A 21,754-nucleotide genomic window follows, 5' to 3' on the forward strand; every position below is an offset into this window, starting at 1 on the left:
TAGAACACCTGCTTCAGCCTCCCTTTACCCTCATCTCCAGTAAATCCCATAGATCTTCCCCTCCTACCCCTCCCCAAACTATTTGCTTTGTCCCAACCCCCAACTCCAGCAGGACCCTGGGAAGCCATAGGACACATTGACTAGGCAAGCAAGTATGCTTACTGCAGATCCTCATCCTTCCCTCCATTTCTCCAAGTCCAATCCCTGGGTCTCACACCCAGCTCAATAGTAGACCTTCTGCTGTGACCTTTCTTCACTGTCTGGCCCCATTCCCAGGAGACAAACTAAACAGATCTCTGGTTTCTTCCCTCCTGTGAACCCCCTCAACCCACCCCAACCCATCCCCATTCTGCAGTGTCAGCTCCCAATACCCAGAAACACATTTTACCTAGAACCCCCAGTTCCTGCACCAATAATAATAATAATAATAATAATAATAATAATAATAATAATAATAATAATAATTTCCTACCAGGCAATACACAGCCACTATACTCTCCTAAGAACCAGAGAGGATAACAAAAACTAAGTAACAAAACACCCGCTCAACAAAGACAAGACCAGATATCAATACCTAGAAATTACAATCTTCCCAATCCATGATGTCCAGATTCCAGTGTAAAAACACAATCAATAATAGTCAGGACAACATGTCTCCACTAGAGCCCAGCAATCCTGTCAGAGCAGGTTCTGAGTATCCAACATAGCTGAAACACAGGAAAAATACCTTAAAACAGGCTTTATGAATATTATAGAGATATTTAAAGAGAAAATGAATAGGTCCCTTATATGAAAACACAAACATTTGAAAGAAAATGAATAAAACAATTCAAGACCTGAAAGTGAAACTGAATCAATAAAGAAAACCCAAACTGAGGGAAATCTGAAAATGAAAATTTTGGAGCTCGAACAGAAACCACAGAGGCAAGCTTTACCAGCAGAATACAAGAGATGTAGAAGAGAGAATATTAGGCATTGAAGACATAATAGAATAAATGGATACCTTGGCCAAAGAAATGTTAAATCTAAAAAGCTCCTGGCACAAAACACCCATGAAATCCGGGATACTATGAAAAGACCAAATCTAAGAATAACAGGACTAGAAGAAGGAAAAGAAACCCAGGGCAAAGGCACAGAAAATATATTCAGCAAAACCATGGGAAAAATTCCCTAACTTAAAGAAGGAGAGGCCTATCAACATATAAGAAGCTTACAGAACACCAAATAGACTGGATAAGAAAAGGTAATCCAAACACTAAACATACAGAAAAAAAAGAAAGAATATTAATGGCGTCAAGAGAAAAAGACCAAGTAACATTATGATGACTTTTTTGTTGTCAACTTGACTAAATCTATAATTAACTAAACCCCCCCAAATGACTGGGCACACATGTCAGGGTTTTTTGCTTAATTAAATCATTTGAATCCACTTCTAATCTGAATCTTTGAGGTGGGAAGACATATCTTTAACCCAGATATTTTGAGATGGAAAGACTCACCTCTAATCTGCTGGAAGCTGATATAAAGAACAAAGAAGCCTTGCTCTTAACCCACTTGCTCTTGCTCTCACTAGCAAGTCCCTTCTGTCACTGGCACTATAGCCCACTTCTCTGGGATTCAAGATACTGAAGACCAGCTTATATACTCTGAAGACATCCAGTGGGATGAAGAACTACTGGATTCTTGAACTTCCTGTTCATAGGAAGTCATTACTGTATTAGCTGGACCACAGCCTGTAAGTCATTCTAACAAATCCTATATCCATCTATCTATCTATCTATCTATCTATCTATCTATCTATCTATCTATCTATCTATCTATCTACATAGATATAGATATGTGTGTATATGCATGTATGGTATGTATAGATTCATTCTACAAGGTAAGGTCTGTTTATTGTGGGGAACCCTGACTAATATAAACACCTATACCCCAAACACAAGAACACCAAAGTTTGTAAAAGAAACCCTAGTATAGCTTAAATCATTTATTGATCCTCACAAATTGATAGTGGGAGACTTCAATACCCCACTCTTGCCAACAGACAGGTCATCCAGACAAGAACTAAAGACAAAAATGCTAGAGCTAACTGATATTATAAATGAAATGGACCTAACAGACATTTACAGAACATTTCACCCAAACACAAAAGAATATATCTTCTTCTCAGTACCTTATGGAACTTTCTCCAAAACTGACCACATACTCAGACACAAACCAAGTCTCAACAGATACAAGAAAACTGGAATACCTCCCTGCATTCTATCAGACTATGAAGGACCAAAGCTGGATATCAACAGCAGAAACAAGAGAAAACTTACAAACTCATGGAAACTGAACAACTCTCTACTGAACAAAAAATGGGTCAGGACAGAAATTAAAAAAAGAAATCAAAGACTCTCTAGAATTGAATGAAAATGAACACAGACCATACTCAAACTTATGGGACACAATGAAAGTTGTGCTAAGAGGAAAGATCACAGCACTAAACGCCTACATTAAAAAAAAAAAAATTGGAGAGATTTCATTCTAGCAACTGAACAGCATACCTGAAAGCTCTAGAAAAAAAATCATATCTAAGAGGAGTAGATGCAAATAAATAATTAAGCTCAGGGCTGAAATTAATAAAACATACAAAACAGCAACAAAACACCACAAAGATTCAATGAAATAAAGAGGTGGTTCTTGAGAAAAATCAGTAAGAATGACAAATCCTTATTCAAATTAACTATAATGTAGAGAAACAATATCCAAACTAACAAAACCAGAAACAAAAAAGGGCCCATAACAAGAGACATTGAGGAAATCCAGGGAATCATAAGGACATACTTTAAAAAAGCTATACTCTGCCAAACTGGAAAACCTAAAAGAAATGGATAATTTTTTTTTCAATACATACCACTCACCAGAGCTAAATCAAGATCAGATAAGAAAATTTAAACAGACCTACAACCCCTAGTGAATTAAAAGCAATCATTAAAAGTCTCCCAACCAAAACAAAACAAAAGAGCCCACAGCCAGATGGTTTTAGCGCAGAATTCTACCAGAGTTTCAAAGAAGAGTTAATGTCAGTACTCCTCAATTCATTTCACAAAATAAAAACAGAAGGAACATTGCCCAATTCATTTTATGAGGCCACAGTTACCCTGATACCCAAACCACATAAAGACCTAAAAACGAAAGAAAATTATAGACTTATTTCCCTTATTAACATAGATGCAAAAATACTCAATAAAATACTTGCAAACCTAATCCAAGAACACATCAAAAAGATCACCCACCATGTTCAAGTAGGTTTCATCCAAGAGATGCAGGGATGGTTCAATATATGTAAATCAATAAATGTAATTTTCCAGATAAACAAACTGAAAAAACAAAAACAACACTTGATCATCTCAACAGAAGCAGAAAACGCCTTTGACAAAAATCCAATACCCCTTCATGAAAGAAGTCCTGGAGAGATTAGGGATACAAAGGATATAACTCAACATAATAAGGCAGTTTACAGCAAGTTCATAGCCAGCACCGATTTACATGGAGAGAAAAAGCAATTCCACTAAAATCAGGAACAAGATGTGTTTTCCCACTCTCTGTATATCTATTTAATGTAGCACTTGAAGTCTTAGCTATAACAATAAGACAACTGAAGGAGATCAAGGAGCCACAAGTTGGAAAGGAAGACATCAAAGTGTCTTTATTTGTGGATAATATGATAGTATATATAAGTGACCCTAAAAATTCCACCAGGGAACTCCTACTGCTGACAAGCACTTTCAGCACAGTAGTTGGATACAAAGTAAACTCATAAAAATCAGTAGCCCTCCCATATACTAATGACAAATGTACTGAGAAAGAAATAAGGAAAACATCTTTCACAACGGCCTCAAATAATATAAAATATTTCTGGGTAAGTCTAACCAAGAAAGTGAAAGACCTGTATAAAAACTTCAAGTCTTTGAAGAAAGAAATTGAAGAAGATATCAGAAGATGGAAAGATCTCCCAGGCTCATGGATCAGTAGGATTAACATAGTAAAAACAGCACATCCTACCAAAGGGAATCGACACATTCGGTGAAATCCCCATCAAAGTTCCAACACAATTCTTCACTGATCTTGGGAAGATAATTTTCAGCTTCGTATGGAAACACACACACACACACACACACACACACACACACACACACACAAAACAAACGAACAACAACAAAAAAAAAAAAAAAAAAAGAATAGCTAAAACAATTCTGAATAATAAAAGAACTGCTGGTAGTTGAGACAGATGTGCAGCTTTGTCTGCTTAAGTGGCCCCTGGCAGTAGGATCAGGATCCATCCCCGGTGCATGAGCTGGCTTTTTGGAGCCCACTACCTATGGTGGGACACCATGCACAGCCTTGGTGCTGCGGGGGGCGGGTGTTGGTCCTGTGTTAACTGAATGTACCAGGCTTTGCTACTCCCGATGAGAGGCCTTACCTTTTCAGAGGAGGGAAGGGGGTGGTTTTGGGGGGGGGGGAGGCTGTGGGGAGAAGGGGAGGAGAGAAGAGATGGGGATCTGTGGTTGGTATGTAAAATTAATAAACAATTTCTTAATAAAAAAAAGAACTGCTAGAGGTATCACTATTATTAATTTTAAGTTGTGCTACAAAGCCATAATAATGAAAACAGCATGGTATGGGCATAAAACTGACATATTGATCAATGGAATAGAATTGAAGATCTAGACATAAATCCACACACCTATGAACACCTGAGTTTTGATAAAGAAGACAGAAACACACTGGAAAAAAGATAGCATCTTCAATAAATGGTGCTGGTCAAGTTGGATGACTGCATGTAGAAGAATCCAAATACAACCATACTTTTCACACTGCACAAAACTTCAAATGGATCAAATACCTTAACATAAAACAAAATACACAGAACCCGATAGACGAGTAAGTGGAGGCTAGACCATTCATTGGCAAAGGAGAATATTTTCTGAACAGAACACCATTAGTTCAGGCACTGAAATCAACAATTAATTAATGGGACTTCATGAAATCAAGAAGCCTCTACATGGGAAAAGACACCATCATTCAGACAAAGCAGTAGCCTACAGAATTGGAAAAGGGTTTGTTGTTGTTGTTGTTAAGCACTGCACATATGATAGAGGGTATGGTAGTTTGAAAGAAAATGGTCCCCAAAGGGAGTGGCACTAATAGAAAATGTGGCTTCGTTGGAGTAGGTGCAGTTTTGTTAGAGGAAGTGTGTCATTATGGGAGTGGTTTTTGAGGTTTCCTATACTCAAGCTACCCCCAATGAGACAGACCATTTCTTGTTGCCAGCAAGATGTAGACCATGCCACCATGCTCGCCGCCATGATGATAATTGACTGAACTTTTGAAACTGTAAGCCATCATCTCAATTAAATGTTTTCCTTATAAGAGTTGCCATGGTCACGTTGTCTCTTCACAGCAATAGAAACCCTAACTCAGACAGAGAGCTAATACCCAAAATATATAAAGAACTTAAGAAATTAAAAATGGGGTACAGATCCAAACAGAAAATTCTCAATATAGGAAACTCAAATGGCTGAGAAACGCTTAAATAAAGTTCAACATTCTTAGCATCAGGGAATTACAAAGCAAAACTACTTTGAGATTTCATCTTACACCTGTCATAATGACTAAAGTCAACAAAATAAGTGACAGCTCATGCTGGGGAGAATATAGAGCAAGGGGAACACTCATTCGTTGCTGGTGGGTGTGCAAACTTGTACAGCCACTATGAAAATCAGTGTGGTGGTTCCCCAGGAAGATGGGAACTGATCTACCTGAAGATCCAGCTATTCCACTCTTGGGAGTATACCTAAAGGACACTTCACCCTACCACAGACACATTTGCTCAACCATGTTCATTGCTTCTCTATTCATAATAGCCAGAAACTGGAAACAACCTAGGTGTCCCTCAACAGAAGAATGGATAAAGAAAATACACTGTTACACAATGGAGTATTTAAAAAATATAGCATTTTAAAAAATGACATTGTGAAATTTTAATGGCAAATGGATGGAGCTAGAAAAATTCATTCTGGGTGATGTAGCCCAGAATCAGAAAGGCAAATATGGTATATATTTGCTTACATACATGTAGATATGAGCTGTTTAATCAATGATAACAAAGCTACAGTCCATAGTACTGTAGAGGCTAGGTACAGAGTAAGGGACTAGAGGGTACAGATAGATCTGGTTAGGAATGGGAAATAAAATAGATAATTATGGGGGCTGAATAGGAGGATCCAGTGGGGAAGAGGAGAGGAGAGGGGGCTGAGGGAGCGAATACAGGGAGAGACAGCTAAAGTTAAGGGGCATTGAGGGGCAGTATGGAAACCTAATACAGTAGAAACTTTCTAAAATGTGTACAAATATGAAGGCTGCATAAATGACATTACCAAATAATGAGGGAGACAGAGTCCCACCTCTGTCTTGTCACCAGAGGCTTCTAGTCCTGGGGTGATATTTTTGTGTGTGTTCTAACACATAAAGCCAGCCACTAGTTAGCCATAAAGGCCAGGCAGTGGTAGCACATACCTTTAATCCTAGCACTTGGATCTCATGCCTTTGCTCCCAGTACTTGGGAGGCACACACGCCTTTAATCCCAGCGCTAGGGAGGTGGAGATAGGAAGTGATATGGCTACGTGGAGAAAGGAAAATAAGGCGGGAGGAGACAGGAGCTCAGTCTCCTCAGGCTGAGGAATTGGTGAGGTGAGAGGTGGCTGTGGCTTGTTCCTTTGTCTCTCTGATCTTTCAGCGTTTACCCTGATATCTGGCCCTGGGTTTTTATCAACAACAATTAGAATTCGTGCTACACAGTACCAAGACTGGGTTACATAAAATCCAGTTGTTGGCCAAAGAGGTCCCATGGGAATCCCAAACCACCCAGGCTGCTGCTGGAACAATAGGTTGCTCTTCACAAACTGACAACTGGGCCCTCTTACTGAAGGCAACATTTATACAACTCACTGAACATGGAGATGCTATGGGATGTCTTTCTGTACACTGTGAATATGTGTTGCTCTGAATGGTTGATAAATAGAGCTGCACTGGCCTATGGTAGGGAAGGATGGAGCCAGGTAGGAAACTCCAAGAGAGAGAGATAGGAAGAAGAAAGGCAGAGGTGGGAGAGATGCCAGCTGCTGCCCAAGGAGAAGCAAGATGCCAACAGACTGGTAACGCCATGGCTTCGTGGCAAAACATAGATTAATAGAAATGGGTTAATTTAAGATGAAAGAGCTAGCTAGCAAGAAGCCTGCCATAGGTCATACAGTTTGCAAATAATATTAAGCATCTGAGTGATTATTTTATATGCATCTTTGGGACCGCAGGGCTGGGCGGGACCAGAGAAACCTTCCAGCTACATAGGGAAGTTGAGCTGGTGAGGCCACTGTTAGAAACAAATCTCCTAAAGCAGTGGTTAACAACCTGTAGGTCGTGACCCCTTTGGGGATGAATGACCCTGTTATAGGGGTTGCCTAAGACCATCAGAAAACACAAATATTTACATTATGATTCATAACAGTAGCAAAATTACAGTTATGAAGTAGCAACAAGAATAACTTTATGGTTGGAGGTCACCACGGCATGAGGAACTGTATTAAAGGGTTGCAGCTTAGGAGGATGGAGAACCACTGCTCTAGAGTAATACTAACATTTAAGAAGGAAGGTTGTGCCGGGCGTGGTGGCGCACGCCTTTAATCCCAGCACTCGGGAGGCAGAGCCAGGCGGATCTCTGTGAGTTCGAGGCCAGCCTGGGCTACCAAGTGAGCTCCAGGAAAGGCGCAAAGCTACACAGAGAAACCCTGTCTCGAAAAAAAAACCAAAAAAAAAAAAAAAAAAAAAAGGAAGGTGTGGGGAGACTGAGGAAGTGGGAACATGACTGCGTCTTCTCCCCTGAACCCTTGCCTATTGGAGAAATTATTTTGGCCACTCCACGTAGTTAAAAGGATATTTATTAAATGGCGTAACTCACAAATTAAGTAATGGGTAGGTCGCAGGGTCTGGGGAAGGTGTAATGCAGTCTAGCGGTGTTCTCCGGAGCTCTGCACAGTCAATCTGCACCGGTCAGCGTTCCGGCACCGAGAGAGCGCCCAGAGCGAGCGCTGGCCCATCCAGCTCTCGGGTCCCCAGGTGCCTCCCCTCGCCCCGCCTCGCCTCATAGGCGTGACAGTTGCCAGAGTCTCAATGGGGGTTGGAACTTCCAGAACCAGGCTGGAATGGCTACCCACTACACTTGCCCATATAAACCCTAGGGTTTAGAAGAGCCAGAGAGCAGGACAAGCAGAAGAAAGAGGAGCTCTGGAATTTAAAAGGAGGAGTGGTGGGGAGACTTGGGGGGGGAGGGGCAGAGTGAGCGCATCCCAAAATAGTATGCTCCCTGGAAAAATGAGGAATGATGAACTACAATATCTTAAAAGGATGTTAGGTTAGTTCTCTTTTTAACACATCCTTTCTCCAGTTGCAAGGGATAATCTCCATAAAATAATAGCCAGAAGCATAGATAAGGGATAGAAATGAGTTTTTGCTTTGGTCATTGGACAATGTCTGCACTTCATGGAGCAACTGAGCTGCCCCAGATACATCAGAGATGGAATCTGAAAGGAGGCAGAAGTGCATCCTATGGAGAGGAACCCCACAGGCAGTTGGTCCCTGGGCTCCTTCCCACTATACATGATGCCTGCTGTGAAGCATCTCAGGCATGCTTCCAGCTTGATCTACTGTTCCCTTCATGTGAAAACATTTCTTTAGGCACCATGATATTTACATTGATTACCAACTTGATGGAACTTAAACTCACCATGGAAATTAATCTCTGGGCATGTCTTTGAGGAATTATGCAGATTAGGTCAATCAAGGTGAGATGACCCATTTTAAGTCTGGGTGGCCCTGTTCCTTGAGCTGGGGTTCCAGACTGAATAAAATGGAGAAAGTGAGCTGGGCATCTACATTCATTGCTTTCTGCTTCCTGACTTTGGATGTATGCCATACTTTCTCAACCATGATCGACTGTATCCCCTGGAACTGTAAACCAAAAGAGGCCCTTCTTCCTTAAAATGGCAATTCAACTAAATAGTCTGCCCTGTGGATATGATCTAGAGAACAGTCTCCTGGGTATTACAAAAGAGGGTGAGGGAGTCAGAGGCAGTCCACCATTAGAAGAAGAGGATACTAAAGGCTCAGTAGAGGAAAAGGCATGATCTTTTCAGATACCAAGAAATTTACAGATTTCACTCATCACACATGTGCTAAACTTAGAGCATGGGATGTTTTTTAAGGCGAGGTTGGGATTCTAGGCCTGAAGGACCATTGGTGCATAATTTTCCTTGTCTCATCTGCAAAACGGGTCTAATGCAGGACTATTCTACCACGATATACTAAAGATCAAAGTTGATGACATGTAAAATGAGACTATTGGGATTAAGAAAACAATACCCTAAAGTGAAGGTGCTAGAAGCTGCCTCGGAGTAAAGTTTCAATATGACCTTGTGTCCTCCTGTCTCCTGATTCCTTTTCTCTTCCCCTCCCTGCAGAAAGCAAGCCACAGCAACTAGAATATCTCTTCTCTAAGGCAGGTCACAGAAGCTAGAGCAAAGCAAACAACCACAAAGGGGAGGATCTGCACTCTAACCTCTTGCCTATGTGTTGGCGCTAGCTATGACATTCTCTATCATAGCTTTTCTGATAGTAAGACTTTCTGTGTCCTATAACCAAGAAGGAATGCTACACAGAGAGGCAAAGAAAGATCTGAAGAGAGAGGCCTTGCTAGTTTTCCCCACTCAGTTTTACTAACATTATATCAGACTCTTTCTAAGCAGTCAGATTTCTATATGGTTGTTTATGCATCAGTGAACCCAAGCTTAAAAAAGGAACAGTTTACTCTGAGTTTATGGGTCTTCAGTTTGAAAACTCTTGTATCGCATAGAACTGTGATCTAACACTCCCTTCTTGGCCTGTCTTTTGATAAATGGTGTCAGACATGATAGGCAAGAAATATGACCCCCGTCATTCCCCCAACACAACCAAGAGCTGGTGTTTGCCACCTTCGAGCATTATTCTCAGTACTTCCCAAGTTTTGAGTCATGTGATTATGACAAGACATGCAATGGAAACCTGAAGCTAAGAGAAAAGAATAAACAGCTGTCCAAATGCCCAAAGAACAGTTGCAGAGTTAGGACAGAAAGCTGTAGGTCTCCAGGTACAAAGCCCTCCCAGGACCTTTTGTAGCCAGACACTAACATGCATGATTATGACAGAGCTGCCTCCCTATGCCCTCACTGAAGGAATGCTCCACTCTGGCTGCACCAAACTGCCTCTTTTTTTTTCTTTCAGAATTAGGATTGGCAAAGCAGTTATTTATTTTCTGGTCAATGTTTTGCTTAGATTTCTGGTTTCTCCTGCTTGTTTATTTTGTAACTGAAGCTGAAGACATGGCCCGAGCCTGGTCAAATCTGCCTAATCTGCACTACTTATCTTTCTAGTACTGGTGCATACTTTCCCTGGTCTCATCTGTATTGTAGTACTGTGGACCAGATATATGTATATATGTGCACGCATGGTTGGCACATATGTGCACACATAAAAACATGCATATACATGTGTGCATACTCAAATCCTTTCTGGGCACTAAGCTCTTGGTTAGACACTTTTCAATATACTCACTAACGTAGTGGGTGGATATAGAAGAGCAGTCATTCATTACTTTAAATGCCTTTACTGAGGTTACACAAAACCAAGAAGAAATCTGTTTTATAAATTGTCTTACAACTCTGTGCTTTTCATTAATCTCATAATTTGCTCCACTCCATGTGTAAGGAAACCTACCTTGAGACTTACTGTCTTTTCTTAGTTTTAAATTTGTTTGTTTGTTTTATTTTTAAGGAGGTACCCATTGGCAAGTTAACTTTCCTAAAAAAAACAGGCGCGACAAAAGAGGAATGATTCTGCGTGGAGCGGCCCATTTCAGAGAGTCCGCAGCTGTCCCCGCAAACTCAGTTTACCTGCTAGCTCCTCCTCCAGGGCTCACTTGCTGTCACTGGCCGAAAGCTTCTAGCCGGCTGGGGCGGGAGGCGGACAGAGAACCCGCAGCTGTCCACCCCCGGCTGCCGCGAGGAAGAATTCCAGGAATGCGGCGGAAGCCACCGGCTGCTCCCGGGGCGGGTCAGGTGACCGGCTGCTCGCCCTCGCTGGGCGAGCTACCTCCAAGCACAAAGGCAGCTCCAGTAAGGGAGAGCCGCTGCAGCCCGAGAAGACAGAGCGCCCTGTGTTCGTGGAAATCTACACTTTCCCTTCCGAGATTGGGTGGGGGTGGGGAAGCCACGCAGGAAGCCGGTCTGGTAGGTAGGGCCAGGTTGGAGCAGGTGATGGCATGGCCGCGCCCCAGCGGGAGCAGGAAACTCAGTGAGATACAGAAGTTCAAAACAGGGAGCCTTGTCTGGGTAGAGTCACCGCCTGGAAGAAATGATCTTTCCTCCCTGCCTCTAGATTAATGTCACTGCAAGTTTAAGGATGTGGGAAGCTGCTAGAGGACGGCACAAACTCACTCCGTGGAACCACACACTTAATTTTCCACTGTTTGCAGGGAGGTCCTTCGTGATCGTCTACATCAGGGGTTTTCAACTTTCCTAATGCTGCGACCCTTTAATACAGTTCCTCCTGCTGTGGTGACCCTCCCCCCCCACACACACACACCATAAAGTTATTCTGGTTGCTATTTCATGACTGTAGTTTTTCTACGGTTATGAGTTGTAATGTAAATATCTGGTATGTGATTGTGATCCCTATGAAAGGGTCATTTGACCTGCCCAGGGGTTGAGACCCACATGTTGAGAACCATTGATCTACATGCTTGACTTGTATTTTTAAGAATTGCTACAAGAGTCAGAGAAAAGTTTATCTTGCTTAATCTATTGACACCCCAAAGAGTGTGTGGGGGCGGGAGGGGGCATCTAAGCCCATTTGTTTGTCTGTCTATCTATCTATCTATCTATCTATCTATCTATCTATCTATCTATCTATCTATCTATCTATCTATCTATCTATCTATTAAACAGGGTCTCACTATGTATCCTTGGCTGGCCTAGACCAGACTTCTTATGTACACCAGCTTGGCCTTGTACTCACGGAGTCTGCCTTTGCCTCCTGAGTGCTGGGATTACATGTGTGAGTACTACACCCATCCTCTGAATTGTTTAAACAGCTGGGTGCACATGTAAAACCATGTTTTAAACAATGCACTGTATTCTTTTAATCCACCTGCAGTCGGATCATGAAGGCAGTTCTCCTGCAGGTTAAGTCTTTAGCATGACATCTTCAGCATGACAAAGATGTTGACACTGTCTGGCCTGGAGTGCTCCTCACAAAGGTAGGCCAAGGGCTACAAACAACATTATTCTGACAGAATAATGCCATGAATCAACCCGGACACTTGGCATTCCATCAGATTTTCTCACTGTCCTCACGGGCAAAACTGTCCACGTGAAGAGTTCCTTCATAAAATGGAGACACCCATCATTGCCCCCAAAGTGTATTCTTTCTTAGTAATTTTCCAGCTTACAAAATAACTACTGAGGTCTCCCACTTTGATGGACTGGATAGAGTCCTTTCAACTTTACTTTTCTGACTGCTGGCTTTGAAATCCTTAAATTTTGTTCTGCGCTCTTAAATGTCTTAAGCAGGTAGGGTTTGGAACTTGACGTTCCATAGACACTGTCAAGAGGAGCAGTAGTGAGGGTGTGGGGACCTGGAGACACCCGGTCTTCAGTCTCAGCTGTGCCACTCAGCAGTGGGGACGTGGGCGGTGAATCAGCCTCTTTGAGGCTGTATCTAACACAAGTGGCATCAATCCTGGCCTTTCACGTAGTCTTCTGCTTCTCTGGTACTGGACATGAAACCTAAAGCCTCATGCAGGTCAGGCCAGCACTCTGCCATTGATCTACATCCCCAGCCTTCTTTTTGCTTTTTATTTGGCGACAAGATCTCCCTAAATTGCCTACCTTTGCCTTGAATTCACTCTGTAGCCAGGCTGGTCTTGAACTTGCTATCTTCCTGCCTCAGCACCTGAGTAGGTGGATTAAAACTTTATGCCTCCAGATCTTGGGCATTTTTGTTCTTACAGATAATTTCCTGTTAACACATCATTACATCATATCGTTTAAATCTCGAAACTCTATGGTACTATTAACTAAGTTCAGTTCTTAGCATAAGATACTTCTGGTTTTTGTTGTTGTTTTCTATTTGTGCCATTTATATATTTTGGTTGTACTTTTCCTCAATCATAGGTCTGGATACAGTTCTTGACTGGGTCCCTGTGGATTTGGGGGCAACTCTTATTTCTTGGAGAAGTAGCCTTACTGTGGTCTTTCTTACCTCCACCATGACTTAATAATAACAGTGGTTTTGTTTACAGATCATAGACAGACTAGGGTGAAATGTATTTTAGACTTTTCATGGCTGGGTAACCCAAATACCTGTGTTTTCCATATTAGTATAATATTTACTCTGCTGTTTACCAGGCAGAAGGGAATGCCGTTCCAGAGAACCAGGTACATTCTTGGTGACTTTTCAAGGTGACCTATACTCATTGTTCACTTATAAATACATTAATAATTTACTCTATCACGGGTCTGTAGATTCTGCCGTATAAAAGTTACCACAGGGCTCAGTCCCTCTAATATTGAGAGAGTACCTGTAGAACATAGAAAGCTCTTTAGGGGACGATTTGATAAACATAATTAGCTCAAGAAGCCAATTTCTTCTGAGGAATTCAAGCCTCTACCTTACAGATTAGAATAGGCCTGATTTACTATGTCAGAAAATTCTAGAATAGCAAGGTTTACATTTTGAGCAACATGACTCTGCCTCAAAACATTTTCATTTAATTTACCTGAATTTAAAATGCCTACTGACTAATTTAGGGCCATTTGGATGCTAAGAAACTGAATAAATTTCCCAGATAGAGTTTTCTCTTAAAAGAGGGATTAAAGATTCTTTTGAAGGAACATCTTTTTCACAGTGTGTGAAAAGACTACAGGCGTTCCCATGGGAATCACCGGAATATATTTCAGCTCTCCCCACAGATGGCTATTCTTCCCCGGGCAGCTCTGGGTCCCTTGGCTTGGCATGTTGCTACATTTCACTTGTACCAGAAACTGCCAATGCTAGATTAGCTCAAACAATTCTCAGAGACTCAGACCTCAGGGATTTTGTCAGAATTCCTAACTCCAAATTTGTAGCAAGCTTCTTATAAGAACATACAAATGTAAGTTTGGTCATCTCTTTAGTCAAAAGCTCAAAACATGTCATTTTAAACACAAATTGCAAGTTTTGAACACAAATGGAGAAGAAGTGTTTCCCTTTATGGGCGATGAGAGGCAGCATATCAAATCTAACAAACTTGATAAGCTGAGAATTCAGTGGTCTTTCAGGACGATTTCATAGTTTGCCTACATAAGCTTTTTCACCTGCCACTTTTGACTTGGCAGGTCATATTTTCTCTAGAACAACATGTATCTTGGTTTTCAAAGTCTGAATTCAAATTCTGTTTGGCTAATTTTTTTCAGGAAACATGCCCAAATTCTCAAAACGTGAAGAGCACACAGTGTTGAGCATATGATTGTTTCATTTAAATTCCCAATATTACTGCTGACGAACAATTCAAACGATTTCCTACCTTTACAATCTTTAAAAAATGGATTCCGTGGAGCCCGACTGTTGATCATTATGCTGATTTGAATTTGCATTTGAGAGAACAAAGAAGTGGTTAGAATAGATCATGATTTCTAAGGTACACCCAGCAGCAATGATGAACAGCACCGGTGAGGAAGTGTTCAACCCACTGACTTTGGAGTGATGCTACTTAGCTTTCTGCGAAGGTAATAGCAGGGACAGTTCCTCTGCTCATGGCAAGAGCTTCCTAAGGTGAACGAATGTGTGAAAAGGAGACCACAGTTATGGAGAAAAACAATAAAGTACACACTAGGAGTCTAGCACCATTACCTGGCCCTAGTGGTTTAGAGACGTGTTTTAGTAACCCACAGAAAAGCGGACGTCCATACCCTAAAAACTAAACTGTACACATATGTCGTCACACACACACACACACACACACACACACACACACACACACACACACACACACACACACACAGCTCCTAACTGCATTTCATCTGCATAATCAGCCAGCCCTCGGAAGTTTCTCTGCTCTACTTCCCAGGGCCCCCTCCATTCTCGCCTCCCTGCAGTTTCTGGCCTTTACTCTGCTTGGCTTTTGTTTCTGCCGAACAAAAGGACAGGAAAGAAGACGGGCATACCTCCTAACACAGGACCCTGGCAGGTGCAGGTAACAGAAGGCAAATGCTTGATCCTTAGAGCGCTTCCGCGGGGACCCAGGACCGTGCTCAGAGGCAGCCCCGCGCAGCGCCTGCCTGCCCTGTCCGTGGCTGTTGGCACCTCCCTGTGTGTTGTCAAGCTGGCTCTGCACGAGAGTCCCTCCTGTGGACTCACCGAGCGGGATCAGGCCAATGAGTAACTTTCCTCCGTTTTTCCGAACTTCTGCGTAGATCTAACAATTGGCACCAAGCTCCGCTTATTTCCTTAGTAGATTTACAGCAGCTCCTCCGAGCCAATTGGTAGTGTGAAAGGATTGGATTTGCTACCAAGCAGTAATTTAGGCTCTGTCAATGAGTAACTCACTTTAAAGAATCAAGGAAGTTTTAGGTTAATATCAGATGTGGGGCCTTTATAATGGACTTGAGGGAAAAGGGGTGGGGAGAGACGGGGTCATGGAATGAGATGGTATTTAAGCCAAATATGATAGGAGAAAAACACTATATTGCAAAGAAAATGCGTCTGAAGGTGCAGCCGTCCAATTACACAACTATCAGCATTGCTAGTGAAACACTGATTAATTGGCTGGAGCATCCCTAGCAGTCCCAGGGATTTCTCCAAGGCAACAGGGTTTCTCCTCGTGTCCATTGAAAGTGCTAGCTCGTTTTCTTTACCTTCTAAATATGGAACTTTCTCAGGCCTCATGTGTAGGGGATTCCTTACAAGCTGCCTCATGTCTCCATAGATCTCCCTCTTTTAAGGAGAATGCTCTTCAAAACCTCCACTGCATAAATTAATTGGTGGTACCCAGAGGACTGATAACATGTGGAGAATCTTCTCTCCCCTAACAGGTATGAAAAGGGCTTCCTTCCTGCATTGATCCAAGGTTTTGGCCTACATAGACTATTTCTGAGTCTTTCTGGAGCTTTCCGCCAAATAGGGTGAATGCATGGGAGCAAAGCAGAGGAGGAAAGGGAGGTGTGAGGTACACAGCCAAAAATATTGTTATGTCTTTGGCAATTATCCTGCCACGAATACAAAAGCCACACTCAGTGTGGGTCCCTTTCTCCTGTTTACCACCCTCATTCTAATCAGAATTGCACTCAGTCTTCCTGTTATTCTTTGGGTAGAGTTGATGCCCATACATACACAAGATGGGTTCTTTGATCTTGGTGACTGCATTGCCCTGATCACAGTGACTGATTTACGGAAGGCTTATAGACTCTTCTGAGTCAATCAGAAAACAAATGTAAACCTGTGATCTCAGCGGGAATTATCTTTGTTGCAGGTTTTGATGACAAGAAGATACCAAGTCATACTGCTCTTGTCATATAGTGATTTTGGCTTAGCTTTTCTGCTGGGGAGAAAAATTCTGCCTGACAGTCAACCTGACCTAGGTTTGCAGGTAGACTCTTGAGAGAGCACACCTTAAGCATTAGTAGACAGCCAAGGCCCTTCGCTGACAATCTGTTGGCGAGGAAAGGCTTTGAAAGGAATGCAGTTACTCGGTGTACCTTACATCGGGTTTTAAAATTAGTTTTTCTGAACATCCCACTTCTCTGGTAGTTCCACTCAACCTCCCAGACTAAAATGATAGTGCCTGATGTGAACCCAAATATATCTAATCGTGAGTCTTCCATGCATGCAGTTTTTATCAATTTGTTTGGTTTTACAGAGTTTGCTCTGTCTCTACTTTTTCCTCTACTCTTGCATAACTTGAAAATAAACAAAAACAAAAAACACAAAAACATTATCTCTAAACCATAAAGCAAGAAGAAGATACTTCCTTTACAATGTCCCCCCCCACACACAAAACAGAACAAAACAAAACAAAAAACCCAAAAACAAAACCAACCCAAACCCAACAAAACAAATAAACAAAACCAGGTAAATGCTAAGGTAACCTTAAGCTGGTGAAGTACATATAAGCATCGATAACTCTATATAGCTAAGCTTGGCCTTGAACTCATGAAGATCCTCTAGCCTCAGTAGGATAAGTCAATAGGATTACAGGCATGTGCCACCTTGCCTGGGCTAAATAAACTTGATTTTTGTTTGTTTTTACATTTTGCCAAGTACACCATTTCTGTGTTCAATCTCCCAGCGCAAGTAGAGTACATTGTAGTCACAGAAGTGCAAAAATATTCCAAGACTCCATTTTTAGCTCAGCAAAATTGCATGGGGATCAAACTGTGGCCACCAAGCTTTTTAAGAATTGGGGAATAAGGCTGTGTGGCTAAGGCCTATTTAGTTTGTTTCACTATAATAAGGAGTATTTTCATAAATGTATGATGGCTAATGCTTTGTTGATGCCCATGGGAGGCCTACCCCTTTCTGAACGGAGACAGAGAAGTGGATGGTGGCGGGTAGATAGGAGGCAGGAGGAGGGAGGGGAAACCGTGGTCGGTATGTAAAATAAATGAAAAAATTAATAAATATATGATGGCAAAAGTAATACTGTTTACCACCCAATTGGAGAAGTCTCATTATTCACTCCACATAGTTTCTCTCTGTGTGAAAAGCCTGTTCTACTTACCAGGCAATCAGATGGGAAAGTAGAGGACCACCCTACATTCCTCTCTGTCCTTGCCCCGTCGGCATCCTGAGATAGGGTTTTTCACAAGGTCTCTCTATTTTAGATGCTTAATATTTCTCATGATCTGGGACTGACAGCTCCTAAAGTGACCCTCAGTGACGTTGGCTAGTCTGTGTGCTCTAGAGCAGTAGTGTGGTTTTCCCTCCTTGAGCACGGCAGGGTCTGTGACTTGCTTCTCACACATAGAGCATTACCAGGAGGCTAGAACGTTATTCCTGTGGCTCCCTTCTTATCTAAGACACCATCATGCTGCCAGACCCAGCCTAAATGTTCTCCTTTCTGGTTCAGAGAATTAATTGTCCATGTGGAAAAACACATGGTACTAGGAGCTAGGGGTGGCCTCTAGGAGCTAAGGGTAGTTTCATCAAAAGCTAACAAGAAATCAGGGCCCTCATTCCTATAGACACACAGAAAAGAACTCTTCCGAAACTGCAGGGAACCTGGAAAGAATTCCCAAGCAATGCTTCTAGGTATGAACTCAGCTCAACCAACACACTTGATTATTCTCTTGCAAGATCCTTAGCAGCCACATGGTGCCAAGGATATTTATAAATGCAGACCAATGCACAATAGTAAACTTACCCAAAGCATTTTGTTTTGTGACTTTTTTTTTTTAAAAAAAGGTTTATTTTGAATTAAGAAGTTGTAAATATGTATATATTTCTGTATGTGTATATGTACATACCTGAGGAGGCCATAGAGGGTGTTGGATTCCTAGGAGCTGGAGTTACAGGTCTTTGTAAGCTGCCCATTGTGGGGTCTGGGAACCAAACTTGGGTCCTCTGCAAGAACAGCAAGTGTTCTTAACTGCTGAGCCATTTCTTCATCCCTGCAATTTTCATTTTTTTGTAACTCTAGTACGTGACCCTCAAGCATGAATTTTAGGTGAAAAGTTGTGTTGTGATATCGAAGTGTTAACATGTCTGGGTGCTTCTGAATGATCCTATTAAACCAGAAGTCATAACTGACCTCCTTTGCCTTGGAAAGTCTTTCCATCTCAGAAACAGAGTGGACAACACCTCAGTTGACCTCCATCTTCCATACACGAGTGCCCACATGCCCAAGGTTCCATTCAGTGATGTGAAAACCCATGTCTGCTGTGGCTTCCCCTTCCTCCACACCATCAGCATCCCTTATCCCTTTTGCTTTTGGTAGCTACACTAAAGTTGTATAAATGTCTTTGCTGTTCCAAAGAGGCCTCTGCCCTTGCTGCTGCCTCCGTCTCAGGAGGCTCTCCCTAGAGGTCCATTGGTTTACTCCTGCTTGGGTCTTGAACCTGGACACATGAACCATGAACACAACCTCATGTTTTGACAGCCTGGCTCCCAGCTTGCGGCACTGTTTGGAAGGCTGTGGAGCCTGTAGGAGGTAGTGAGTGGGCCTCTAGCGGAGGGTCTTTGAAGGTTATGCCTACCCTGCTCAGGTTTTCAGCTTCGTTTCTCTGCCTCCTGGTCTATGTCATGTGAATAGTTACCATACACATCGCTCTCATACTCTCTCTCTCCCTTTTCCCCTTCTCTTCCTCCCCCCCCTCTCCCTCTCCACCTCTGTTTTTCTCCCTTCCCCTTCACAGCTCCTTCTGAAATGTACACCGTGGTTAATATTGGTGCTTGCTGTGAGGTTGTTTCCTACAACCCATGGAAAAGAGCCGGGTGAGATGGTGCACGGTTGTAATCACAGACCTAGGGATGTCCAGATTGGTAGAACCCCACCCATGCTGACTGGCCAGGCAACCTGGCATAAACAGTGAGTCCCAGGACAAATAAGAGACAGTGTCTCAAAAATTAGACAACACTTGAGATTGACCTCTGACCTACACACACACACACACACACACACACACAAACACAAACTTTAGAAGGCAGAGATTATATCTTTCAGTTGCTCCATGGAGTTTTGGATGGTGTCTGACACACGGTGTGAATCTAAGTTGTTGAATCAACTTGGACGAAGCAGAAGTCAACTTAAGCTCAGGATGGCTCTCCAGGCAAGACTGTGACTAGAAGCAAACAGTCTGAAAATGAGCAGCTGTGCAGACACTGGGCTGTCACTGACTGGGAGAGAAACCTGCAAGGTTTATGGTCAGGCATGGTTCCTGAGTCAAGTCCCAGGTTCTGCACTGTCACTCACCGGGCCAAGGCAGTGGTGGTGGTGTTCCTCAGAACCTGGAGCAGCAGCTTCCTCACGAGCCTGCTCTTATCAAATGTTGATGTCTAGTCCTCCTAACAATTATGCAAACTCCTATTGTCCTTTTAATAAGAGTCATTGCAGTTTAGTTAGACAAGAGATGCTTCTGTAGCTTGTAACTAAGAGACACGTGCTGGTGACGTGGCCATCATCTTCTCTTCAGCCTCTTCCTTTCTCTTGCTGTCCTCTCAACAAGAAGCACTCTGTGCCACCACTCCATAGGCAGAAACCCTGCCTTCTCCCTTCTGGAGAAAAATCCACGTCAGGTACAGTTTGATCATGTTTCCTTTGTCTCTAAGGGCCTCTGCTCATCTGAACAATCTCATTCTCTCCCAGTAGCTGACCAGTCCTCAAGGAGAAGGGCCCGGATTTAGTTCATTTGTGTATCTCTACCTCTGGTTTACTATTAGAACAAAGGAAGAATTCAATTAAAAAAGCTCATAAGGGATTTCTGCATAAATGCACCAATAAAATAATAATGACGCTAAAAACAATTCTTATGCAGAAAGGAATATACAAAACAGCAAAGAAATCCCTGGAGTAAGATGTAGCGATTTTTCAATTCAATTTGTAAAACAATATAAATTTCTAGTTTTCTTGGTAGCAGCAGAGTCAAAAGGACAGAATTTACTTTTGTGAGGAAAAAGTTGCTAGCCAGACAATTGTAAAAACAGAGATAAGCCACAAATCACCAATACCAGGGATAAAAGAGTGGGCATCTCTTTCACTGTGTCAATATGAAAAGAAAACTGTAATAAAGAGCTCTTCAAGATTGGGAATAGAGGCAGCCACATTCATCTGTTCCTGCACAAAGACACACAGCAACAGTTCTACAGCTGAGTATTAAGATGCGTGATCCTGGAGAATTCTGGAAATCAATAGGAGAAAAGTGGAAACCTTGTAGGATCCAGAGATGGAGACAACAGTAGTGAGGGAAACGAAATATCCTACCACCTGCCACCCTGGCTCTGCACCCAATGGACGAGTAAGATGGAAGAGGGCACCGTGTCAGCGTGGATACTGGCAATCAAGGTGATGGAGAGTTCTGCAGCTCTTCCAGCCCTGCAGCCTGTTATAGACCTAACCTAAAATATTCATGGAACTGAGTTTTTGAAGTGGAATTTACATTTTTCAACCAGCACCCATTGTGCTGTAGCCAGGAGCCATCTTGAGTAAAGAACCTACTGTCTGAATTTGGAATCCCATCTCTGGGAGCGCCCACCACATTGCATGACTTAGCAGCTGGATGTCTTATGAACCAGATGTGGCTGGGTACAATGACTCTGACACAAACTAGCTAAGAATACACATTAACTTATGTTAATAGTAAAATCGTAATATTGAGTGAAAAGAGCAAGCCATGGAAAATCCATTTAGATCAACTCCTTTAATATATGCAAAGGTCATTAGAATATATTAGACAACATTATCCTGAGGAAACCCCCACATGTAGTAAAATTACTTTTAAAGAGGCAACATAATATTCAGAATTAAATTCAAGATAGCCTTACAACCCTGCCTTTGAGACCAGGGGCATAACACATCATGTGTGGTTTCATGTAAGTGCCAGTACTTAGTCAGCCATGTAACATAGGTCTCTGGGTTCTTCCCTGTCC

General features: G+C 42.3%; 1 protein-coding gene across 7 annotated transcripts in view; it reads right to left on the reverse strand.

The window, feature by feature from the left end:
• The window catches only part of Veph1 (ventricular zone expressed PH domain containing 1), a 228,359-nt gene extending 212,688 nt beyond the window's left edge, over window positions 1-15,671 (reverse strand). For 3 of the 7 annotated variants that reach the window (XM_006972627.4, XM_076574203.1, XM_076574205.1), the window contains exon 1: window positions 15,340-15,670. The gene's annotated coding sequence lies outside the window, so the exon portion shown is untranslated. Of the gene's footprint in view, window positions 1-11,028; window positions 11,306-13,023; window positions 13,154-15,339 lie in introns of those variants that run through there. The other 4 variants (XM_076574200.1, XM_076574202.1, XM_042279116.2 and 1 more) reach the window with 4 other exon arrangements.
• Window positions 15,672-21,754: the final 6,083 nt, after the last annotated feature.

This window comes from Peromyscus maniculatus, chromosome 6 (assembly GCF_049852395.1).
Source record: "Peromyscus maniculatus bairdii isolate BWxNUB_F1_BW_parent chromosome 6, HU_Pman_BW_mat_3.1, whole genome shotgun sequence".
Lineage (NCBI taxonomy): Eukaryota > Metazoa > Chordata > Mammalia > Rodentia > Cricetidae > Peromyscus > Peromyscus maniculatus.